This window comes from Rhinatrema bivittatum, chromosome 1 (genome assembly GCF_901001135.1).
Source record: "Rhinatrema bivittatum chromosome 1, aRhiBiv1.1, whole genome shotgun sequence".
Taxonomy (NCBI): domain Eukaryota; kingdom Metazoa; phylum Chordata; class Amphibia; order Gymnophiona; family Rhinatrematidae; genus Rhinatrema; species Rhinatrema bivittatum.
The window spans coordinates 684,872,036-684,893,717 of NC_042615.1; the positions used below are offsets into that span (position 1 = coordinate 684,872,036).

The window sequence follows — 21,682 nt, forward strand, 5'->3', positions numbered from 1 at the left end:
CAGCAGATTGCGCAAAGCAAGCGTAATTAAATACAGTCTCTGTCCCCTACCCACAGGAAAGAATATTATAGCATCCTTGGGAACCTAAACGGCCTCCTACACATGAGAGCTCAAGCATCACTTCAGAAGGGAGAACAAAATCTATTTCAGTTTGGAAACAAACCGGGCAAACTGATGGCGAACCTAGTCCGGGCTGCTAGAAAAAAAACCTTCATTTCTAGCCTGAACAGGCCTGATGGGTCTCTTACCATGGACCCACGGGAAATCTGTGAATCCCTACGCAAATTCTATGAACAGCTTTATATGCCTGACCACAGTAGAGGAGAAGTCGAGGAGAGCGATTTTTTTCAAGATTTGACGCTCCCGCGGCTCACAGTCTCTCAACAGGAATTTCTAAATCGGCCTCTCCAGCCTTATGAAATCTCTCAAGCAATCTCCAATACTCAGGCTGGAAAATCCCCAGGTCCAGACGGCCTCTCATACGATTTCTACAAAATGCTCCAGACACAGTTGGCCATTCCTCTTTCTAGTTTTTACTTAGCTGGACTCTCCGTGGGACAATTTCCTCCCTCTTTCAATGTAGCCCACATTACTGTTTTACCCAATCCTGGTAAAGACCCACTGAAACCTGCTTCTTATCGCCCAATATCTCTGCTAAACTGCGACTTAAAACTATTAGCGAAGGTGTTGGCGGAGAGGTTGAATATCCTCCTACCCTCCCTCATCTCACATCATCAAATGGGCTTTGTAAAGGGGAGATCCCCACATGCAAACATTTTAAAGCTGCTGTCAGCCATGGAAATCTGTCAATCTCAATCCACCCCTGCTTTCGTCATTGGCTTTGACTCTGAAAAAGCGTTTGACAGAGTGACATGGTCCTACCTCTTCTCAACCCTCCAACGCTTTGGAATATCTGGGGAATTTTTGCAATATCTCCAGCTGCTGTACAGATTTCCCGTCTCCCGCATTCTGGCAAATGGCTACCTTTCCAACGATGTTCGTTTAGCGCGTGGAGTGCGACAAGGCTGTCCTCTGTCCCCCCTCCTTTATATTCTAGCTATTGATCCTCTACTACGTAAACTGGGCCAAAGCTCAACCATCGAAGGTTTTGGAAGACCTCAACACATCTTTAAAATAGCAGCCTTCGCGGACGCTGTCTTGGTCTTTCTTACCCGACCAACACAATCGTTACCCGAAGTTCTACGATTGCAACATCAATATGGACAATTCGCAGGTCTAAAAATAAACCTTGACAAGTCTGAGGTCATAGATGTCACGGGCACAGTCCGCAACATCTGGGCTGGAGATTTCCCCCTACGTTGGGTATCCAAAGAACTTAAATATTTGGGAATTCGAATACCTACAGATATATCCCTGCTATATAAGGCCAACATTCAGCCTTTGCTAGACCAATTTGCTACAAAGTTACGACACTGGATGGCCTTGCCTCTTTCGCTCACAGGTCGGATTCAACTGGTCAAAATGATCCTGCTCCCTAAATGGCTTTATGTGCTGCAAATGACCCCTTTGTGGTTCACCAAACATGACTATAAGAGATTTACCAAAGATCTGCAGTTATTTCTTTGGCGAGGTAAAAAAGCGTGGCTATCCATGGCTGTATTGACCACACCAGTGGAGGAGGGCGGTATGGGATGTCCGGATTTACTTACCTACAATTTAGCATGCACACTTCGCTATCTAAGTGATTGGCTCTTTTCGACTTCCAGGTTCGTCCCTTATAAACACCTGCTAGAATGGTATGGCATTCCGTCCCTGAACCCATTAGTGCATCTGCCACCTACATCGATATCAGTACTCTTCAAAAAAATCTACACTTCTACGTACCTGCCGGAAAGCATGGAACACATGCATCAAATGCCAACAATCCACACGCATGACCCCACTACTGCAAATAACCGGGAACCCACTGTTTGATCCCGGACTTCATAAGGGACCCTTTCACAAGTGGCAAACCGTCGGCCTTACTTACATTTATCAGCTCTTCGAAGTATCTAATGGCCGCCCACTAACTTTCCCACAATTACAAACTGCTTACCAACTAATAAACTTGGACCACTTTGCCTATCGACAAATAAGCTACTTCATCCGAAGACCACACAGTCTTTTCAGCTAACGCAGACGATTTTAGACCTAATTCAGCCAGGCTCAACTAAGAAATCTTCCATATCCAAGTTGGCCAAGTCCTTACTAGCCATCACAAATAAGCCTTACCTCGATATACTTTTCATCAAATGGAAACAATGGCCTCAATGCACGATTACCCTAGATGAGCTCAAACAAAGCATGGCAGCCACATATGAAATTTCCGATAATGTACTGCTTCGGGAAGCTCATTACAAATTCCTGTGGCAACTCTACATAATGCCCTCCCGGGCTTACCGCATGCATATCGTCTCAACCAACACATGTCTCAAATGCATGGCCGATGAGGGAGGTTTTTATCATTGTTTTTGGGATTGCAAGATCATTCTGCATTTTTGGGACCAGCTTTGCAATTTCTGCTCCCAACTATTACATAAAGCTCTGCCTCTTACACCTATCCTCTGGCTCTTTGGAATTCTACCAAACACACTCCAGTCTCTAGGTGACACTGAACGATTATTCTTACAAAAAGTGGCTCTTCTGAGAAAAAAAATCTATTCTGCAAGGCTGGACTGGTAATCTCCCGCCAAACTAAGAATTATGGTTTAAACGACTGGTACATCTATGTACGACCGAGCTGGCTGTGGCACAGACATCGTCCGCAAAGACCTCCGCTTTAATGTCATCCATATGGTCCCCTTTAACGGATTATTTATCACCTACAACTCCTTTCCACACCAATCTAATCTAACAATAAGAAAACGACTCTGCATAGGACATCAAGAGTCTGGTGAACGATACAAGAATGACTTCCGTGTTTCGACTTACACCCCAACTAACTATGGGCCAGCTGACGGACGACAATATTCACCTTTTACATGTTTTACATATATCCTGTGCCCTTTGTTGTATTCTTGAAATTACATGCTTGTTGAGTCTGTTATGCGCACTTGCTGCCACCCTTAGCGGATACAGTTGTCATTAGTTATTGATGGGATTTCCTCGTAATTTGTTATACTTGTATGTCCTGGATGGAACTGACGGGGGGGGAGGGGAAGGAATTAGAGCGAAGAAATGTTTGACCTCACCATTTTCCTCTTTTAGCTGACATTCTGGTACAGTAGTTATACTAAAAGGTTAGTAATAATATAATATTGTAGTCTCTATCATTTACTAAGGACTTACTTATTCAATTATGTACCATAAGCTATTTGTCTTACTTGTAATTCTTACTATTCGCAATGTTTTGGCAAACGTTTCTAAAAAATCAATAAAATATAATTTAAAAAAAAAAAAAGTCAGTCTAGTGCTTGCCAGTAAGCATCAGAGTGACCCAGTTAAAATGTGGGATAATGTTTTGTGGCCAGATGAGAAAAATGGAGCTTTTTAGCCAAAATTCAAAACGCAATGTGTGGTGCAAACCTAACACTGTCCATTCCTCAACAAACACTATCCCAACAGTAAAGTATGGGGATGTTTTACCTCAGCGGGGACTGGACATTTTGTTAAAACTGGAGGGGATAGATGGATGGTGCAACAAACAGGAAGATATACTGCAAGACAGCCTGCTTCAGTCTGCTAAAAAACTAAAACTTGGGCGAAAGTTCACCTTTCAGCAGGGCAGGGTTCCCAAGCACAAGGCCAGAACAGCACAGGAGATGTTGAACAACAAAAGGTGAATGTTTTACAATGGCCAAGTCAAAGTCCATGTCTCAATTCAGTTGAGTCTTTTTTGTGGCATTATTTGAAAAGTGCAGTCTATAAATGTCATCCAACCAACCTGAACAACCTGGAGCAAATCTGCCAGGAAGAACAACATAACATAAGATGTGCCATACTGATCCATCAAGCCCAGTATCCTGTATCCAGCAGAGGCCAATCCAAGTCTCAAGTACCTGGCAAGTACCCAAACATTAAATAGATCCCAAGCTACTATTCCTTACTGATTAATAACAGTTTATAGACTTCTCCTCTAGGAACTTTTTTAAACCTAGTTACACTAACTGCCATAACCACATTATATCCTCCCTCAGCTGCCTCTTCTCCAAGCTTAAAAGCCCTAACTTCTTTAGCCTTTCCTCATAGCGAAGCCATTCCATGCCCCCTATCAATTTGGTCGCCCTTCTCTGCACTTTCTCCAGTGCAACTATATCTTTTGAGATGCGGTGAGCAGAACTGCATACAGTATTCAAGGTACAGTCTCACTATGGACTGATACAGAGGCATTGACATCCACTGTTCTATTTGCCATTCCCTTCCTAATAATTCCTAACATGGTTTACTTTTTTGACCACCACAGCGCACTGAGCTGATGATTTCAATGTAATATCCACTAAGACACCTAGATCTCTTTCCTGGGTGGTGATTCCTAATATGGAACCTAACATTGTGTAACTACAACAAGGGTTACTTTTCCCTATGTGCATCACTTCGCACTTGTCCACATCTGCCATTTAGAAGCCCAATCTTCCAGTCTCACAAGGTCCTCCTGGAATTTATCACAATCCGCTTGAGATTTAACTACTCTGCATAATTTTATCATCCACAAATTTGAACTCCATTCATCATACCCCTTTCCAGATCATTTATAAATAAATTAAAAAGCACCGGTTCAAGTACAGATCCCTGAGGCATTCCACTGTTTACCTTTTTCCTCTGTGAAAACAGACCTTTCCTAGCGTGTAGCAGATGGACTCAGGACCAATGGGTATAGTGTACTCCTGATAGCAGTTGGAGACTGATCAGATTTCAATCTGACGTCAGCCCTAGTACATATACCCCTGCAGGAAGTGCAGCTCTTCAGTATTTTTAGTCTCCATAGCAGTTAGGGACTCTATGCACGGTAGCACAGCTTTAGAGTAAATTTTACCGAAGAAATCTTACCTCTACAGACGAGCCATGCTCTCCTGTGGTGACACCCGTAAGGTCCCTCCCCCAGTCAAGATTCCCGATGTGATTTCCGCGATCCCTCTGAGGTAAGCCTCGTAACGGCGGCCGACCCTCGGCGGGGACCTAGCCCCCGACATCGGGTGAGGCTGAGAGGCAGCGGGTGCAACCAAGCGCGGCAGTGAAGGTATTTTCCCTCTCCCCCCGCAGCCGGAGACCGCCCGGAACAAAACCGGGAAGCACTGGGACAAGGTAAGGAAGAAATCTATTTAAAAGTCTCCGGTCTCCGAAGCTCACGGAGATGCACAGGTCGCCAGCCGGGACCAGTGCCACTGGGTTGATCTGCCCTAGCAGGGTTAGACCCCGGTCAGATCCGAAGGTCCTCCCACGTGGAGACCCTCCGAAGTGGTCGCCATATTGTCCGCGTGGTCGCAGTCACCATTTTGGCCCTGTTCGCCGCCCTGTCCGCCATCTCAATCTGTGCGCACAGAGGCGAGCCATGCTCACAAATACCTTGTGCGTACAAGCGAAGCGCATAGACACGCGCTCACTGTGCCGGGCACATAATTTTGACCCGTGCGCACAACAGCGCGCACATCTCTCTGCACGTGCAACTTCGACGCACACCGGAGCGCACAACTGTATTGTATGTGCAAAAGCCATGGCACCACCTGAAAATAAGCTCAAAACTCAGGGCCTTTGCCCAGCATGCCACATTAGAGCTGCACAGCATGAGGAGGCCACGGCCCTGTGTATAAAGTGCGAAGAAGGCCCTAGGGGACCCAACTCATGGCCCTCCCCAGCCGGTACCGGACCCCAGCCTTTCGAGCGGTACGCCAGACTTAGCATCACACAGTGGGGCTCCCCAGGGACACGGCACCCCCTAGTCTAGACCCAGCTTCTATCTCCTGGGGGGAATTCTTCAAAGGTCTGCATACCTTCGTTCACATGCAACTGGGGCCTCCTACAATGCGGTCACAGGCCCCACCAGAGGACCTCAATATGCCAGGACCCTCTATGCCCAGGGAAGTGATCAACACAGCTATGTCTTAACAGATCGCAGCCTGCTGTGCCGTAGTGACGCGCGCCTGCTTAGCACAGACCAGGAACAACACTCCTGGGGAAACCCTGGAGCCATCTGTATCATTCCTCTTGGACGCCGCTTTGGATCTCGTACGCACAGCAGCTAGAGGAGTCTCATCTGCCGTGCTGGCCAGAAGACAAATCTGGCTCCAAAACGAGACTCACAAGGATGCCTTTCAAGGGAACACTCCTGTTCAGAAGTGAACTAGAGAAACTAGCCAACAAGTGAGGCGAGTCCCCACTGCTGCGGCTACCGGAGGACAGGAATAAGAGAAACCAGCGATCCTTCCCCTGGATTTCCAGGGGCAGAGGATCACAGCGCTTCAACCCATATAGAAGCTCATATCAAGAGGCCCGCCCCGCAGGCCGATGCCAGTCCTTTCGGAACAAGCACAATGAAGGGGGAGCCAGCTCGGGTCCAGGCCCCAGCCGCACCCCACAATGAAAATCAGCCGACCCATCCAAAGGAAGAAGCCATAGGGGGGCAGACTGGCCCTATTCTACCAAAGATGGGTTGAGATAACTTCAGACAAGTGGGTCCTATCCATCATTCGAGAGGGATATTACCTGGATTTACACTACCTCCCTCCGGACAAGTTTGTGGAATCTCCCTGTCACGACCCTTCCAAGAGAATGGCAGTGGAAGCTTCACTGACCAGATTACTAGCCTGCACAACAAATAAATACTGGCCATTATTCCATCTATTTTATCGTTCCCAAGAAGGAAGGGAACGTTCAGACCTATCCTGGACCTCAAGGCAGTCAAGTCACCTGAAGATTCCTCACTTCCGCATGGAAACCCTACGCTCGGTAATAAGGGCGATACAACCGGGAGAGTTCCTTACATCCCTGGAACTGTCTGAAGCCTACCCTACACATTCCGATCCATCAAGAGCATCAGCGTTTTCTATACTTCTCGATCCTGGACCATCACTACCAGTTCCGGGCACTACCTTTCGGGTTAGCCACTTCACCCCGGACGTTCACCAAGATCATAGTGGTGGTGGCAGCAACACTGAGGAAGGAAGGAATCCGCGTGCACCCTTATCTAGACGATTGGCTGATCGGAGCGAAATCCCCCGAGGAAAGCCATCAGGCAACCAACAGTATCAAAACTCTACTGGAGAGCCTCAGGTGGGTGGTCAACACAAACGAGCTGCCTGCAGCCTTCCCAATCTCTAGAATACTTGGGAGTCTGGTTCGACACCAAACAAGACAAGGTCATCCTGACACAGACAAGGAGATCAAAACTGATGACCCAGTTATGAACCCACAGCATGGGATTACCTACAAGTTTTTGGCCTCAAGGCTTCCACACTGGAAGTAGTCCCATGGGCACTAGCTCACATATGAGACCCCTACAACGCTTACTACTATCACGATGGAATCCACTGTCCCAGAACTACACTGTTCGGCTTCAGCTCCCAGACAGAGTTCAGGCCCAACTACGATGGTGGCTACAAGAAGCCCACCTGAGCCAGGGAACGAGACTATCCTCCCCAACCTGGATCCTACTCACCACAGATGCCAGCCTATGAGGATGGGGAGTACACTGCCAGGAGCTAACCGCCCAAGGGCAATGGAACGAAGAAGAGTCGGGATGGAATATCAATCGCCTAGAAGCCCGGGCAGTCAGATTAGCCTGTTCGGTCACAGACTCCGAGGCAAAGTGGTCAGAGTAATGTCGGACAACGCCACAACAATGGCCTACATCAACAGTCAGGGAGGAACCAGAAGCCAACAGGTGTCTCTGGAAATAGACCCCCTAATGTCATGGGCAGAAGTGAATCTTCAAGATATCTCGGCCGTCCACATTGCCGGCAAAAACAATGTCGCAGCGGATTACCTCAGCAGAGAAAGTCTAGATCCAGGAGAATGGAAACTGTCAGATCTGTATCATGAATGTCGGTATAAATAAATAAACCACAGCATTCCAATTGATAGTAAACCATTGGGGAACACAAACCATGGACCTCCTGGCAAACCAGTCCAATGTTCAGGTACCCAGTTTCTTCAGCCGCAGGCGGGAATCCCAGGCCCAGGGAATCGATGCCTTGGTACAGATCTGGCCACAGGAGACTCGGTTATATGCCTTCCCGCCGTGGCCCCTATTGGCGCGATCATCCACAGGGGGCCAGAACTTCTAGTGGCCCCGGACTGGCCAAGAAGACCATGGTACACAGACATGCGAAGACTGCTGGCAGGGAACCCCCTGCCGCTACCTCCACACAGAGACCTGCTCCAACAGGGATCGATCCTCCATGAGGATCCAGCTCTATTTTCTCTTACAGTCTAGCCATTGAGAGGGCTCGCCTAAGGAGGAAAGGATACTCAGGGGCAGTAATTGACACCCTACTCCGAGCACGCAAGTTCTCCAAATCCCTAACATACATAAGAATTTGGAGAGTATTCGAATCCTGGTGCGAGGACCACGACATCATACCACACTCAGTCAAAATTCCTGTGATTTTGGAATTCCTACAGAACGGGCTACAGAAGGGATTGTCCCTCAACTCTATCAAGGTACAGGTGACTGCCTTGTCATGCTACGGAACCAAGAGCGAGAGCGGCAATGTAGCCTCTCACCCAGATGTCTCCCGCTTCCTAAAAGGTGTCAATCACATCCGACCACCCCTAAAGTGGCCAGTGCCTCTTTGGAACCTTAACCTGGTCCTAGATTTCCTAGCAGGAACCTCCTTCAGACCTGTCCACGGCCTGTCTCTCCGACTATTAACATTGAAGACAGCCTTCCTTCTGGCAGTCTGTTCGGCCCATCGTATATCCGAGCTACAAGCACTGTCCTGCCGAGAGCCGTTCCTCAGACTCACCCCGGGAACCATCCAGTTATGCACAGTTCTGTCGTTCCTCCCCAAAGTGGTGTCTCACTTCCATCTCAACCAAACCATCTCGCTACCATCGCCAGATGAGCATAAGAATTCAGAAGAGGCTCGAAGTCTATGCCATCTCAACTTTGGCAGACTCCTAGTCCGATATCTGGAAAGGTCGGAATCCGTACAAAAGACAGACCATCTATTCGTCCTTCACAGTGGGAAGAAGCAGGGGGAAGCAGCCTCGCGAGCAACCATAGCCCGCTGGATCAAAGAAGTCATCAAGGCGGCCTACGTGGAAGCAGGCAAGCCACTGCCTTTACAAGTCAAGGCCCATTCTACTAGAGCCCAGGCAGCGTCCTGGGCGGAAACAAAGATGCTGTCACCCGCCGAGATCTGCAGGGTGGCGAGATGGTCCTCCATACACACCTTTTCTCGGTTTTACCTCCTGATGTGCAGGCTCGGGAGGACACAGCATTTGCAAGGGCAGTAGTAAGTAGGTCACGGGCAGCCTCCCACCCGGTTTGGGAGTAGCTTTTATACATCCCATTCGTCCTGAGTCCATCTGCTACACGCTAGGAAATGGAGAAATTACTTACCTGATAATTTTGTTTTCCTTAGTGTAGACAGATGGACTCAGCATCCCACCCACGACTCATGGAATTCTCGGGGGACATCCCCGGGAGCGAGTGATTCAAGGGTAAGCCATGCTTTCCTTTATCTAGGACACCCATCCTACCGGGTGTCGACGTTTCTCGGTTGAGGGCACTGGTGGTCTCCAGCTGTAGCCAATTCAACCAATTCAAATTAATCAAGTTAACCAAGTTATAAAGTTAATCAAGTTATTCAAATTATTCAGTTATACATATATCCACAATGCTTTTCGAGGAGAATACTGAAGAGCTGCACTTCCTGCAGGGGTATATGTACTAGAGCTGACGTCAGATTGAAATCTGATCCATCTCCAACTGCTATCAGGAGTACACTATACCCATTGGTCCTGAGTCCATCTGTCTACACTAAGGAAAACGAAATTATCAGGTAAGTAATTTCTCCAATTTAATCCTACTCTTTTTCCTGTCTTTTAACCATTTTACAATCCAGAAAAGGACATCACCTCCTATCCCATGACTTTTTAGTTTTCTTAGAAGCCTCTCAGGAGGAACTTTGTCGAATGCCATCTGAAAATCCAAATACACCACATCTACCAGTTCACCTTTGTCCACATGTTTATTCACCCCTTCAAAAAAATGTAGCTTTGGGCAAAAATCACTCCTAAACTGTGTGCAAAGCTAGTAGAAACTTACCCAACAGACTTAAAGCTGTTATTGCAGCAAAAGATGGTTCTACCAAGTGCTAATTTGAAGGGCTTGAATACTTATGCAAACAAGATTTTGTTTTAGTTTTTAATTTTATAATAAATTCAGAGAAATAATGAATTGACACTTTGAAATTTTACTTTAAGAGCATACTGGTTTGCAATAAACATACTGTCTGGAACAATCTGTGCAAGTGTCATTTGTAATCCACACAAATCTGACTTTTTTAGGGGGCTGAATACTTTTTGCAATCCACTGTATGTGTGTATAAATATATATATATGAGAGAGAGAGAGAACTACATATGTATTTGTACATCATCCTGAACTCATTTGTACTGATATGATGGGAGTAAAGCTCAAAGGCTAGTCACAAGCCTTGTTAGTCCATAAAAAGGTATGCCTACAGCTTATTTTCTTTACCTTCATTTCTACATAGCTCAGGCTTGTATTTTTAGCACCAAAGCAGACAGCCAAAGCTAAAATAATTGGGCACCACCTTTGCAGGAAACACATGTATGGGTTGTTCTCCTAGGACAAGTAGGATGGTAGTCCTCGCATATAGGTGACATCATCTGATGGAGCCCGGCATGGAAAACTTAATGTCAGAGATTCTAGATACTTTGACAGGCATACTAAGCATGCCATTATCCACCAGTCCACTCGGGGTACCTCTTCAGTTACTACTTTTCTTCAGAGCGGTTGTGGAGCTTTTTGTTGGAAAACGTTACTTTTCCTGCGCAGGGTCTCTCTCCATTCCTCTGGCTTTAGTTAGAAGAGCGGAGCGATATGTTTTTCCCTTCTGTGTGGTCAATTCTGAGTAAGGTGTCCTTCGGGATTCACCTGTCGATTGCTTACCAGACATTTTTTCTCATGGCGCCATTGGGTGTCCGCTGGTGCCCCCAATGCCCTCGGACGATGTCCCTCACAGATCCGCACGAGTTGTGTATCCTTTGCTTGGGGGCATTGCATGATGTCCGGGTATGTCCTTTTTGCAACCAGATGGGGCCAGAACACCTGCCTGGATAAGATGGCGAAGCTGTTCGGGTCCAAGAAGTCGGGAGCATAGACACCAAGGGGTCGGGAGGAGTCGATGGCCACTGATCCCTAGTTCCCTCCCCACCACAGGGGCTTCCGGTGGAGGGGGGCCGGGGATCAGCAGGCATTAGTCTCCTCTCACTCAAAAATGTTGATCTCCTTCCTCAGTGCCAGGAAAAGACCGGGCTGAGCACCATGGGAAATCCCAGAAGAATCACAATAGGTCTCCACTTTCACACGGTACCAAGCTCGGGTTGGTACCAGCTCCTGCTGTGATGCCCCTGAAGCAACACCGTGGTGAGGAGGCATCGCCTTCTATTAGTGCCAGGGATCCAATGCGTTGCCCACCAATTACGGTGCCGGGCACCAATCTCCCTCTCTGCTCCTTGGGAGATCTTGTTATGCCTCCTCAAACTGCCCTGTCATCAGCAGCCTTTGAGGGGGAACTGGAGCGCAGGGTGCAATTGGTGGTGGTTCAGGCCCTGCAGGGCCTCTCAATGCAGCCGATGCCAGTGGCCCGGTTGCTGTCGATGCCCCAAAGGTCATCGTTGCTGCCTCCTTCCAGTTCGATCCCCATTGCGGGTTCGTCAGAGGAGGAAGGTCCTTTGAGGTCAAAGGCACAGTCGAGGCACCTGGTTCCGTGGCCAGTGTTGCCTGGACCGTTCCTGGGGCCTTTGGGGCCCTTAAAACCATCGGGGACAAAGCCATTGGGCCAGGGAGGGCCCCTACCATGGACACCTGTGGGCGTTCTTAGTGATGACAACGCCCCTTATGACCCATGGGGGGGATGATTCATCAGAGTCTTCCTCCGATGACTCTGGGGACCTCCCCTCTGACCCTTCTCCTCTGGAGGAGCGATGTCTGTCACAGCCTGAGAACTTAACGTTTGCTAGGTTCATACGTGCCATGGCAGAAACCATTCCGTTCCAGCTTCTGACGGAAGAGGATGCCAGGCACAAGATGCTGGAGGTTCTCCAGTTTCTGGATGCCCCAAAGGAGGTGGTGGCTGTTCCCGTCCATTAGATCTTCAAGGAGCTGCTTCTTAGGATTTGGAAACATCTCATCCCCATGCCTCTGGTGAATAGGAAGGCTGATACTGTTTATCTGGTATAGAATGCCTTGGGGTTTGAGAAACATCAACTCCCACACCAGTTGATTGTGATGGTGTCTGCCCTAAAGAAGGCCAAGTGTTCCCACACCCCCACATCAGCCCCCGCCGGGTTGAGAGCGCAGGGTGCTGGATGCGCTGGGTAGGAAGGTGTTTCAGGGTGCCATATTAATTGTCCTTATTGCCTCGTACCAACTGTACATGACACAGTATTCCTGAAACCTCTGGAAGCAGGTCCAGGAATTGTCCGAGCGGCTGCCCCAACAGCAGTGGGATGCCTTTTCGGCAGTTGTTCAGCAGGGCTTTAAATGTGGCAAACATGAGGTGTGCTCCACTTACGTTTTTGAAACGGCGGCTAGGGTGGCATCAACAGGCATTGGTGCCTGCAGAATGGCCTGGCTCCGAGCTTCTGATTTCCAGCCAGAGGTGCAGGAGAAGCTTGCGGACCTCCCATGAACTGGCAAGAACTTATTTGGTGATAAGGTGAGAGATGCTGTGGTTCAGTTTAAGGATCACCATGAGACCCTCCAGCATTTCTCTGCCAGTGCATCAGATCCACCATCCTCGGGCAGGATGTTCTCGCATCAGGACCCAAGGAGACCCTTCTATTGTCAGAGGAAATACTACCCTCCCTCTTCTCATGGCCGTTCCCAGAGGGTGAGCTCTAGGGCCTGCCCCAGACTGCTGTAGGTCGCCAGGCCTCAGTCAGCACCCCAGTCAAACCCAACTGTGGGGTTTTGTCTGGCTGCAAGGGAGCGAAAGCCAACTACCTGTACCCTTGACGCACAGCCCTCCTGTCGAAAGCCGGCTGCGGTTCTTCCAGGACCATTGACCCAAGGTTACCTCAGACCAGTGGGTTCTGTCCATTGTTCATTGAGGGTACTGATGAACTTCCTCAGTGTCACTCTGGATCTCCCCTTTGCCCCTCTTAGGGTCAGTCCTCAAGTCAAGAAATACTTCTGGCGAGCTCGCTGTCCTCGTGATTGCAAAAGCCCATCGAGCCTGTTTCGTTAAGTCAGCAAAGCATCGTCCGATGGCACTGGGGACACCAGCGGAAACAGACACCCAAATATTTCCTGATTCCAAAGAGAACAGGGGGATTCCATCCTATTCTAGATTTGAGGGCCTTGAACAGGTTTCTAAAAAGAGAAAATTTCAAGATGGTGTCTCTGGGCACCCTGATTCCCCTCCTTCAGGGGGGGGAGATTGGCTTTGTTCCCTCAACCTCACCAATGCCTACGCCCACATCGAGATCTTCCGCAGTCACAGGAAGTACGTCCGGTTTGTGGTGGGCTAATGACACTTTTCGTATAGGGTGTTGTCGTTCGGCCTAGCCTCAGCCCCCGCATCTTCGGGTGTCTGGCAGTAGTGGGGGTGTACCTCCACTGCAGGTGCAGGAGTTCACCTACCTGGATGACTGGCTCTTCAAGAGCCCAACCCAGGAAGGAGCAGCATGATCCTGCACTTGACCATTCAGGTGTTAGAGTCCCTGGGGTTTATTGTCTACTACCCCAAGTCCCATCTAAAACCCATCGCATTAGTTGAGCTTCATTGATGCTCTGTTAGACACCTCTCAGGCCCAAGCATATCTCCCAGGCAATTGGGCACTCAGCGTGGTATCCATCATGGGAGTGGTCCGGGGCCAGTAGATTTCAGTTCATCACATGTTGCGCCTCTTGGGACACATTGCCGTGACTGTCCATGTTATTCCCTTTGCTCATTTGCATATGCACAGGGCTCAGTGGGCTCTGCAATCCTAGTGGTGGCAAGCTACCCAGGACCTCCGTGTCCGCATCTGCATTACTCCTCCTTTCTGGGACTCCCTGTCTTGGTGGGAGACTGTCCAATTCAGAGCAGGGGGTACTCTTTCAACCTCCTCCTGCCCGGATTGTACTCTCTATGGATGCGTCCAACTTGGGGTGGGGTGCCCATGTGGAGGGATGCTGTACGCAGCACATGTGGTCCGATCAGGAAGCACAGTGTCAGATCAGCTTCCTGGAGCTCCGCGCAATTCAGTACGCACTCTGGGTGTTCCAGGATCGCCTCCTCAATAAAGCGGTTTTGATGTAGACCAACAACCAGATGGCGATGTAGTGCATCAACAAGCAGGGAGGTATGAGATCATTCCTCCTGTGCCAGGAAGCGGTTCAGATCTGGGCCTGGGCTCTGTCCCAGGGTATGGTTCTCAGAGCCACATACCTAGCCGGAGCAGAGAATGTGGTGGCGGAAAGGCTGAGTTGAGCTTTCTGGCCCCACGAATGGTCCCTGAAAAAGGTGGCAAACCAAATCTTCCACCTGTGGGGGACCCTAGACTTGGATCTGTTCACCTCCCCCTGCAACAGGAAGGTGGGTCAGTACTGCTCCCTATACAGGTGGGATGGAAAACCAGCCTCAGATACCTTTGCCTGTCATTGGGGCAAGGGCCTTCTTTATTCGTATCCTCCACTTCCTCTGGTGACACTCTCCTGAAGCTTCGACAGGACGGGGAACTATGATCTTCATAGCCCTTTATTGGCTGAGGCAGATAAGGTTCCCGCTCCTACGGGACCTCTCCCTCTAGGACCCAATGAGTCTGGGAACTTCCCCAGAATTCATCATTCAGGGTCAGGGCAGACTACGCCATCCCAACATCTGGGCCTTGACCCTGACTGCCTGGATGTTGAGCGGCTAATTCTGCAGCCCCTCGACCTCTCGGAGGATGTGTCGCAAGTCCTGGTGGCATACAGGAAGCCTTCCACTAGAAAGTCTTATGGCCTAAAGTGGAAAAGGTTTTCTGTGTAGTGTGGACGCCAAGACCTGGATCTGTTCTCCTGCTCCACACGAAAGCTTCTTGATTATCTCCTGTACCTTTCGGATGCTGGCTTAAAGACCAACTCTGTTGTGGTACACCTGAGTGCTATCAGTGCCTACTACCGGGATGTGGATGGGTCATCCATCTCTCTGCAGCCCGATGTGGGACGCTTTTATGTGGGGTCTGCTTCAGTTGATGCCTCCCCTGTGGCCTCCCACAGGGGAGGCACCACACTGAGGTAACCAGGACACAGTGGCCTCCCATCTGAGCTTGAAGAAGTTTATAAATTATACTACAAATGAATGCTTCTACAAGTTACAGGTGCTCAAAAAACTTAAGCCTCTCCTATATCACCATGACTTCAGGTCCGTACTCCAAGCAATCCTGTTCTCTAAAGTCGATTATTGTAATTCGATTCTGCAAGGTCTACCAGCTATTACATTAAAACCTCTGCAACTGCTCCAAAACGCAGCTGCAAGAATTCTGACCAACACTAAGCGAAGAGATCACATCACGCCAATACTAAAAGACCTACATTGGCTTCCAGTTAATTTTAGAATACTCCACAAATCTCTCACCATCATCCACAAAAATATCTACCACCAGACTCCTCTAGACCTACTACACCCTCTCAAATTACACTCTTCGGCTAGACCTTTAAGAGATGCCTATAAGGGATCCCTTCATGTTCCCCCAATCAAAATGGTACGAAGATTAACCATCAGAGACCGGGCTTTTTCAACAGCAGGCCCCACCATCTGGAATACACTACCCCCAGACCTCCGACAGGAAACCTGCCTCATAAATTTTAAAAAGAAACTCAAGACTTGGCTGATCGGTCGAGCCTTTCCCGAATCATAGACTGTATTCTCCTAAGATATTATCCAATCAGCTATGTTTCAGTCACCTCATATTACATCATAAACTAGCAGAGTGTTACATAATCAGGTTGTTATGCTAGTTTTTCCCCAAAGGTTTGGCTTCAAGCCCTCTCTCTGTTTATCTCTCTCTACCTTGGTTATCCTTCGCTTCATTTCCAATTCCAAGTTGCTCTCCCTTGTTATAATGTAACTTTCTACTTTCTGCTCCCACTCTGTCCCCTCTCTGAGATTTGACTAGTTATTGTTAATGAACTATCGTTCTATGTAAACCGAGTTGATTTGATCTGTATCAAGAAGGTCGGTATATAAAAACCCTAAATAAATAAATTAAATTAAACTTTTGAGCTGCTGCTTTCTTGCAACCTCAAGCATCTGATCTGGAAGGTTCATATTTTTGGTCACGGTCATGTAAGCGCACAGGGTCAGTGAGCTTCAGGCCTTAGTGTCATATCCACCCTACATGAGGTTCTTTCATGATATGGTACGTACCCAGAACCACCCTAAGTTCTTGCCTACCTAAAATGGTGATGGATTTCCTTCTTAATCAGTCCATCAACCTGCCCACTATGTCAAGGCTCTTTTGGTTTGAGCTATGGCAACTTTGATAGCCCACTTGAGAGCGGTCCCTGTGGAGGAGATCTGCAAGGCTGTGACATGGAGTTCTCGCCATACTTTTGCCTCTCACTCCTGTCTGGACAGAGATGAGTGACGCAATAGCAGCTTTGGCCTCCAGAATCTTTCATCTGTAGAACACAACTCTTCCTGCCTATTGCCTATTGTTCGGGTTCAGGCTATCTCTCTCTGTTACCAACAGCACCAGTGTTGTTCTGCCTGTTGGCATCTGGCTAGGTGTCTGTCTGTCTCATCGTTTGGGAGTAGCCTGTAGCTAGGGATTCACCCATGTGTGAGGACTACCATCCTGCTTGTCGTAGGAGAAAGCAGAGTTGCTTACCTGTGACAGGTGTTCTCCTAGGACAGCAGGATGGTAGTCCTCACGAAACCCGCCCCGCCACCCTGCGGAGTTGGGTTTCTCCTTTTTGTTTTATATTTTAGTAATTCTATGTCATGAGACCTGAAGAAACTTTGACATAAGCTTCCCATGCCGGGCTCCATGAGATGTCACTCGTGAATACTAACATCCTGCTGTCCTAGGAGAACACCTGTTACAGGTAAGCAACTCTGCTTTATTAATTATCAGAATGACAAACTTCATAGAAACAGAGAAATGTGACAGAAAAAGACCCATCCAATTAATTTTGCATTATAATTCTCATCATTTATAGATCTCCTGTGTTTATCCCATGCCATCTTGAATTCAGACACAGTTTTTGTCCCCACCTTCTCCACTGGGAGGCTGTTCCACACACCTACCACCCTCTCTAAAGAAATATATCCTAAGATTACTCCTAAATCTACCCCTTTCACCCTCATCTCATGACACCTCATTCTAGAGCTTCCTTTCCATTAGAAAAGGCTCACCTCCTGAGCATGGAAACCTTTGAGATATTCAAATATCTCTCTCATATCTCACCTTTACTCTAGGGGTATACATGTTTAGATCTTTATCTATTCCCATATGCTTTAGAACAGAGACCGCTGTCCATTTTAGTAGCCACCTTCTGGACCAACTCATCCTCTTTACAGTATATCCTTTTGAAGTGTGGTCTCCAGAAATGTACACAATATTCCAAGTGAGGTCTCAACAGGAACCTGTACAGAGACAATATCACCTCCCTTTTTCTGCTGATATTAGCCCCTGTACAGGTTCCTGGTGAGACCTTTCTGGTTATCCTGCTGTATAGGTCCCAGTGAGAGATCACTGGTTGTCATGCTGCACCAAAACTCTGAAGTCTGTTTGTAGAAGCACCATAGAGACCTATCTGAGCAATACATAGCTGTCCTGGTGCTTGACATGGTTCTAGCTATTGAATTTTCACTCTTGCATCCAGCACAGAATCAGAATTAGAGTATAAAAAGATAAGATTTGTTTCTCCTTAAAATCACTGGATTGTTTCTTGATCTTTCATCTGAGATCAGATATAAAGCTCTGAGTCCTGAACTTGGAATGGTCTCTTCTTGTCCTTTTGCCTGAGACTGAAACCAACAATGCCTTGTAAGTCTCTTCATACCCTTGCATGTTTTTTACATTCTTCTGTCTGAAAAATACAAATCAAAATGCATTAAAATACTTATTGATTTACTGGTCTACACAGCATACTCCATAGTTTCATAATGAAAGGACAATTATAAAAATATTCCAAAAGTAAGAGAATATAAAACAAGTCTTGATTTCACAAGTCTTCACACCCCTTGACTCAATACTTGGTGGACTCCTTTTTTGCAGCAATAACAGCCATGAGTTATTTAGAATAATGTCTGCCAACAGTTGAGGATCATCTGTGAACTGTGGTCTTGCCACAGATTTAATTTTTTTTTTTTTTTAATAATTAGATTCAGGTTGGGCCTTTGAATCTCTCAGATATTAATTTTCTTCTCGCTGAGCCACTCCACTTTTGCTTTGGGCTTAGGATTATTGTTCTGCTGAAAGTTGAATCTTCTCTTCAGTCCCAGGTCTGTGGCAAACTGGAACAGGTTTTCCTACAGGATCTACCTGTATTGTTTACCATCCATCTTTCCCTCTATCTTCACAAGCTTTTATCTCCCCACTATTGCAAAGCATCCCCAAAACAAAATGCTGCCACCACCATACTTTTTCTATAGGAGTGGTGGTAGTGATGTGCTGTTTATTTTTATCCCTTGCATTGCTTAGCATTGTGACCAAAAAGTTCTGCTTTGGTCTCATCAGATCACATAACCTTCTCCCACATGATGTGCTGAGCTAAGTGTTTCTTCGCAAATATGTGGCACATCTTATGGCTTTTTTTTTTTTAATTGTAGATTTAGATCAAAATGAGTTATATTCAGGTACAATACATACATTCAGCAGTGGCTTCTTGCCACTTCCAGACTGTTTATGTAATATCTTGACTTTGTTGAAGAGTCATTTTCCCCAGTCTCAGCCAGAGAGTCTATTTTTAAAGTAACCATTGCCACAAGTTGACCCTCCATAGCTGTTTCCTTAACCCATGGCTACTGACTTTGGAAGGGTAGCCTGATGGCTGTAGTGTCTTGGAAGGGCCAAACAATTTCCACTTTAGAATGATGGACCTGACACTGCCCCAAGGGATATTTAAACACATTAGAATTTTCTTAGTTTTCCTCCAAATTGTACATTTTGAATAATGTTATCCTAGAGTTCTCTCAGTAGCTCTTTATTCAGTATGTTTTGACCTTTGCTTCAAGTTCACTTCATAAATCAGAAGCAGCTTGATTCTTCCTTCAGGAATATTCAAATCAGCTCAACTACTGTGATTGGACATGGGTAAGCTCTATTTTAACTTATGAGCATTGCTAAGGTAATTATTTGAACTGGAGCTAATTTGGGTTTTCTGTGATAAAAGATGTGAAGACTTGTGCAGTCCACACATTTTGGGGTTTTTTATTCTAAATTATTTTGGAATATTTATATATTTTTTCATGATGGAAGTGTAGTGCTTATTGTGCAGATCAGTGAAACAAGCTGCCACTTTTAATGCATTTTGATTTCTCTTAGATATCTGAATGTGAAAAACATACAAGGATGTGAAAGACTTTGCAAGACACTATATATATATAATATAAGAGAGTTAACACACATTACCACGTCGTCACACGTGGAGCATGAAATTATTTAGACCCTGACCAAACCAAGAGAGAGATTTTTTTTCTTTTTTTTTAGTTTACTTTTAACTCAAGTTTCCACTTTGTAGCCTTATTGCCTTTTTTTTTTGTAGTTTGTTTGCTATGTTTACTTAAAGATTTTATTTAAAAAATGAATATAAGATCCCAACTTAGATTTGTAGGGATTTTTAAATCATAATGCTGCTCAAACTTATATCTGCCAAGGGGAAAAGCATTGTTCATTTTGCTTTCTTGAAAGGAGGTAGAAATCTTTGTACTCTCATGTAAGGATTTTTCTGATGTAAAATATGGTGAAAAAATACAGGTGCACACTGCACATATAGTAACAAAAAATAAAGATGTGCATCTATCCCTTAAGACCAGTCCAGTCATACTCATATTTAATCCAAAGTCTAGTAATACTTTAAAACAATATCACAATAATATTGCCCCCACTCCCCGAACATGGACCATGTTTAATCCTAAATCTCCATGAGGAGGGACAAATCACCTTGTTAAACATAAGCATAAATAATATATTAAGAACTGGTCATAACAAGACTACATAAGCCAGGATGAAACAGAGCGAAACACAAATTCAACTACACAATATACCTAATATACACAAACATAATGTGATACAGCAAACCAGAACAATAATAGCTTTTCAAATTCATCTGAAATCAACCAGAATCTTTCTAGCTCTAAAGAAAATCTAAAAAGTGAACCCAAAGAAAATCACATGACCATAATCAACCAATTGCATGAAGCTTAATTTTCTGAATGAGTCCTATGATCCCATCTAACCAATCAAAAACCATATATGCCTGAATAATACTTTATCAAAATTTAAAGAGATAGGTGTTAAAAAGAGATTTGATATAGATATATATTGATATAGATATATATAGAGAGAAATATAGGTAAATATGCATACAAAAACAGGATATGCTAGATTACTCAAAGATTTATAAGCCAAAAAAATTATTCTTAAATTATTTTATATAGATAAATACAAGAAAAGTGTAGTAAAAATTCCTCGTATCAACAAATATTACAAAAGTGCTGCTTGTGCAAAATTACAAGTAATTAAATCACATCTCAAAGTTAATCACAAAGTCCATATTCTCAAAAGAAAGATGGTATTGGTTCAAAACTTGACACCCTTATGAAGGGGATCTCAATGTAGACAAGTCTCTAACTAGCTTGTCAGTAGGAACATAGCAGATAACTACTTTATATCTCCGTTTGTAATATGATATAGTATTGGAGCAAAACATGGGCTGTCTTGGGGACCATATTATGGTAATATAATTTTTTAGTATTGCTTTGAATTAAATCTGTGTGAGATTGGGCTCGTCTTGAGAGAGATGCACAACTTACTGATTTTTTGTGTTGTTTTTTGCTAGCTTTTTGTTTTTCCAGTTACATCTTGTTGAGCATCCTACCACCTCCTATCTCTACCTATAAATTTGACAGTTAAATAGTGTCACATACAATGTGGAAAGCCCACATATTAGACTTGTGCGTAGAGCAAAAGACCATATTCATTCTACCAGTTATAGGGATTCTACATCCAATCTTTACCAGGAAAATAGCAGAGATTGAGTTTCTCATAGTATGGACATATGATAGACTAATCCTCATTACCATATGTGATAATGCTAGCTATTCTATGACACAAACGGGCCGATACAGTACACCATTGGACTCGCGTTTTCCCTTACCCCTTATTCAGTAAGGGACCGAAAACGCGCGTCCAACCCGCCAAACCTAATAGTGCCCTCAACATGCAAATGCATGTTGAGGGCACTATTAGGTATTCCCGCACGATTCAGAAAACAAAATGTACAGCCAAGCCGCACATTTTGCTTTCAGAAATTATCACCTACCCAAAGGTAGGCGCTAATTTCTTCGGGCACCGGG

The 21,682-nt window shown here is 45.9% G+C and overlaps 1 protein-coding gene across 1 annotated transcript in view; it reads left to right on the forward strand.

Moving 5' to 3' along the window:
* Positions 1 to 21,682, forward strand: part of TNPO1 (transportin 1) — a 685,264-nt gene that overhangs the window by 657,725 nt on the left and 5,857 nt on the right.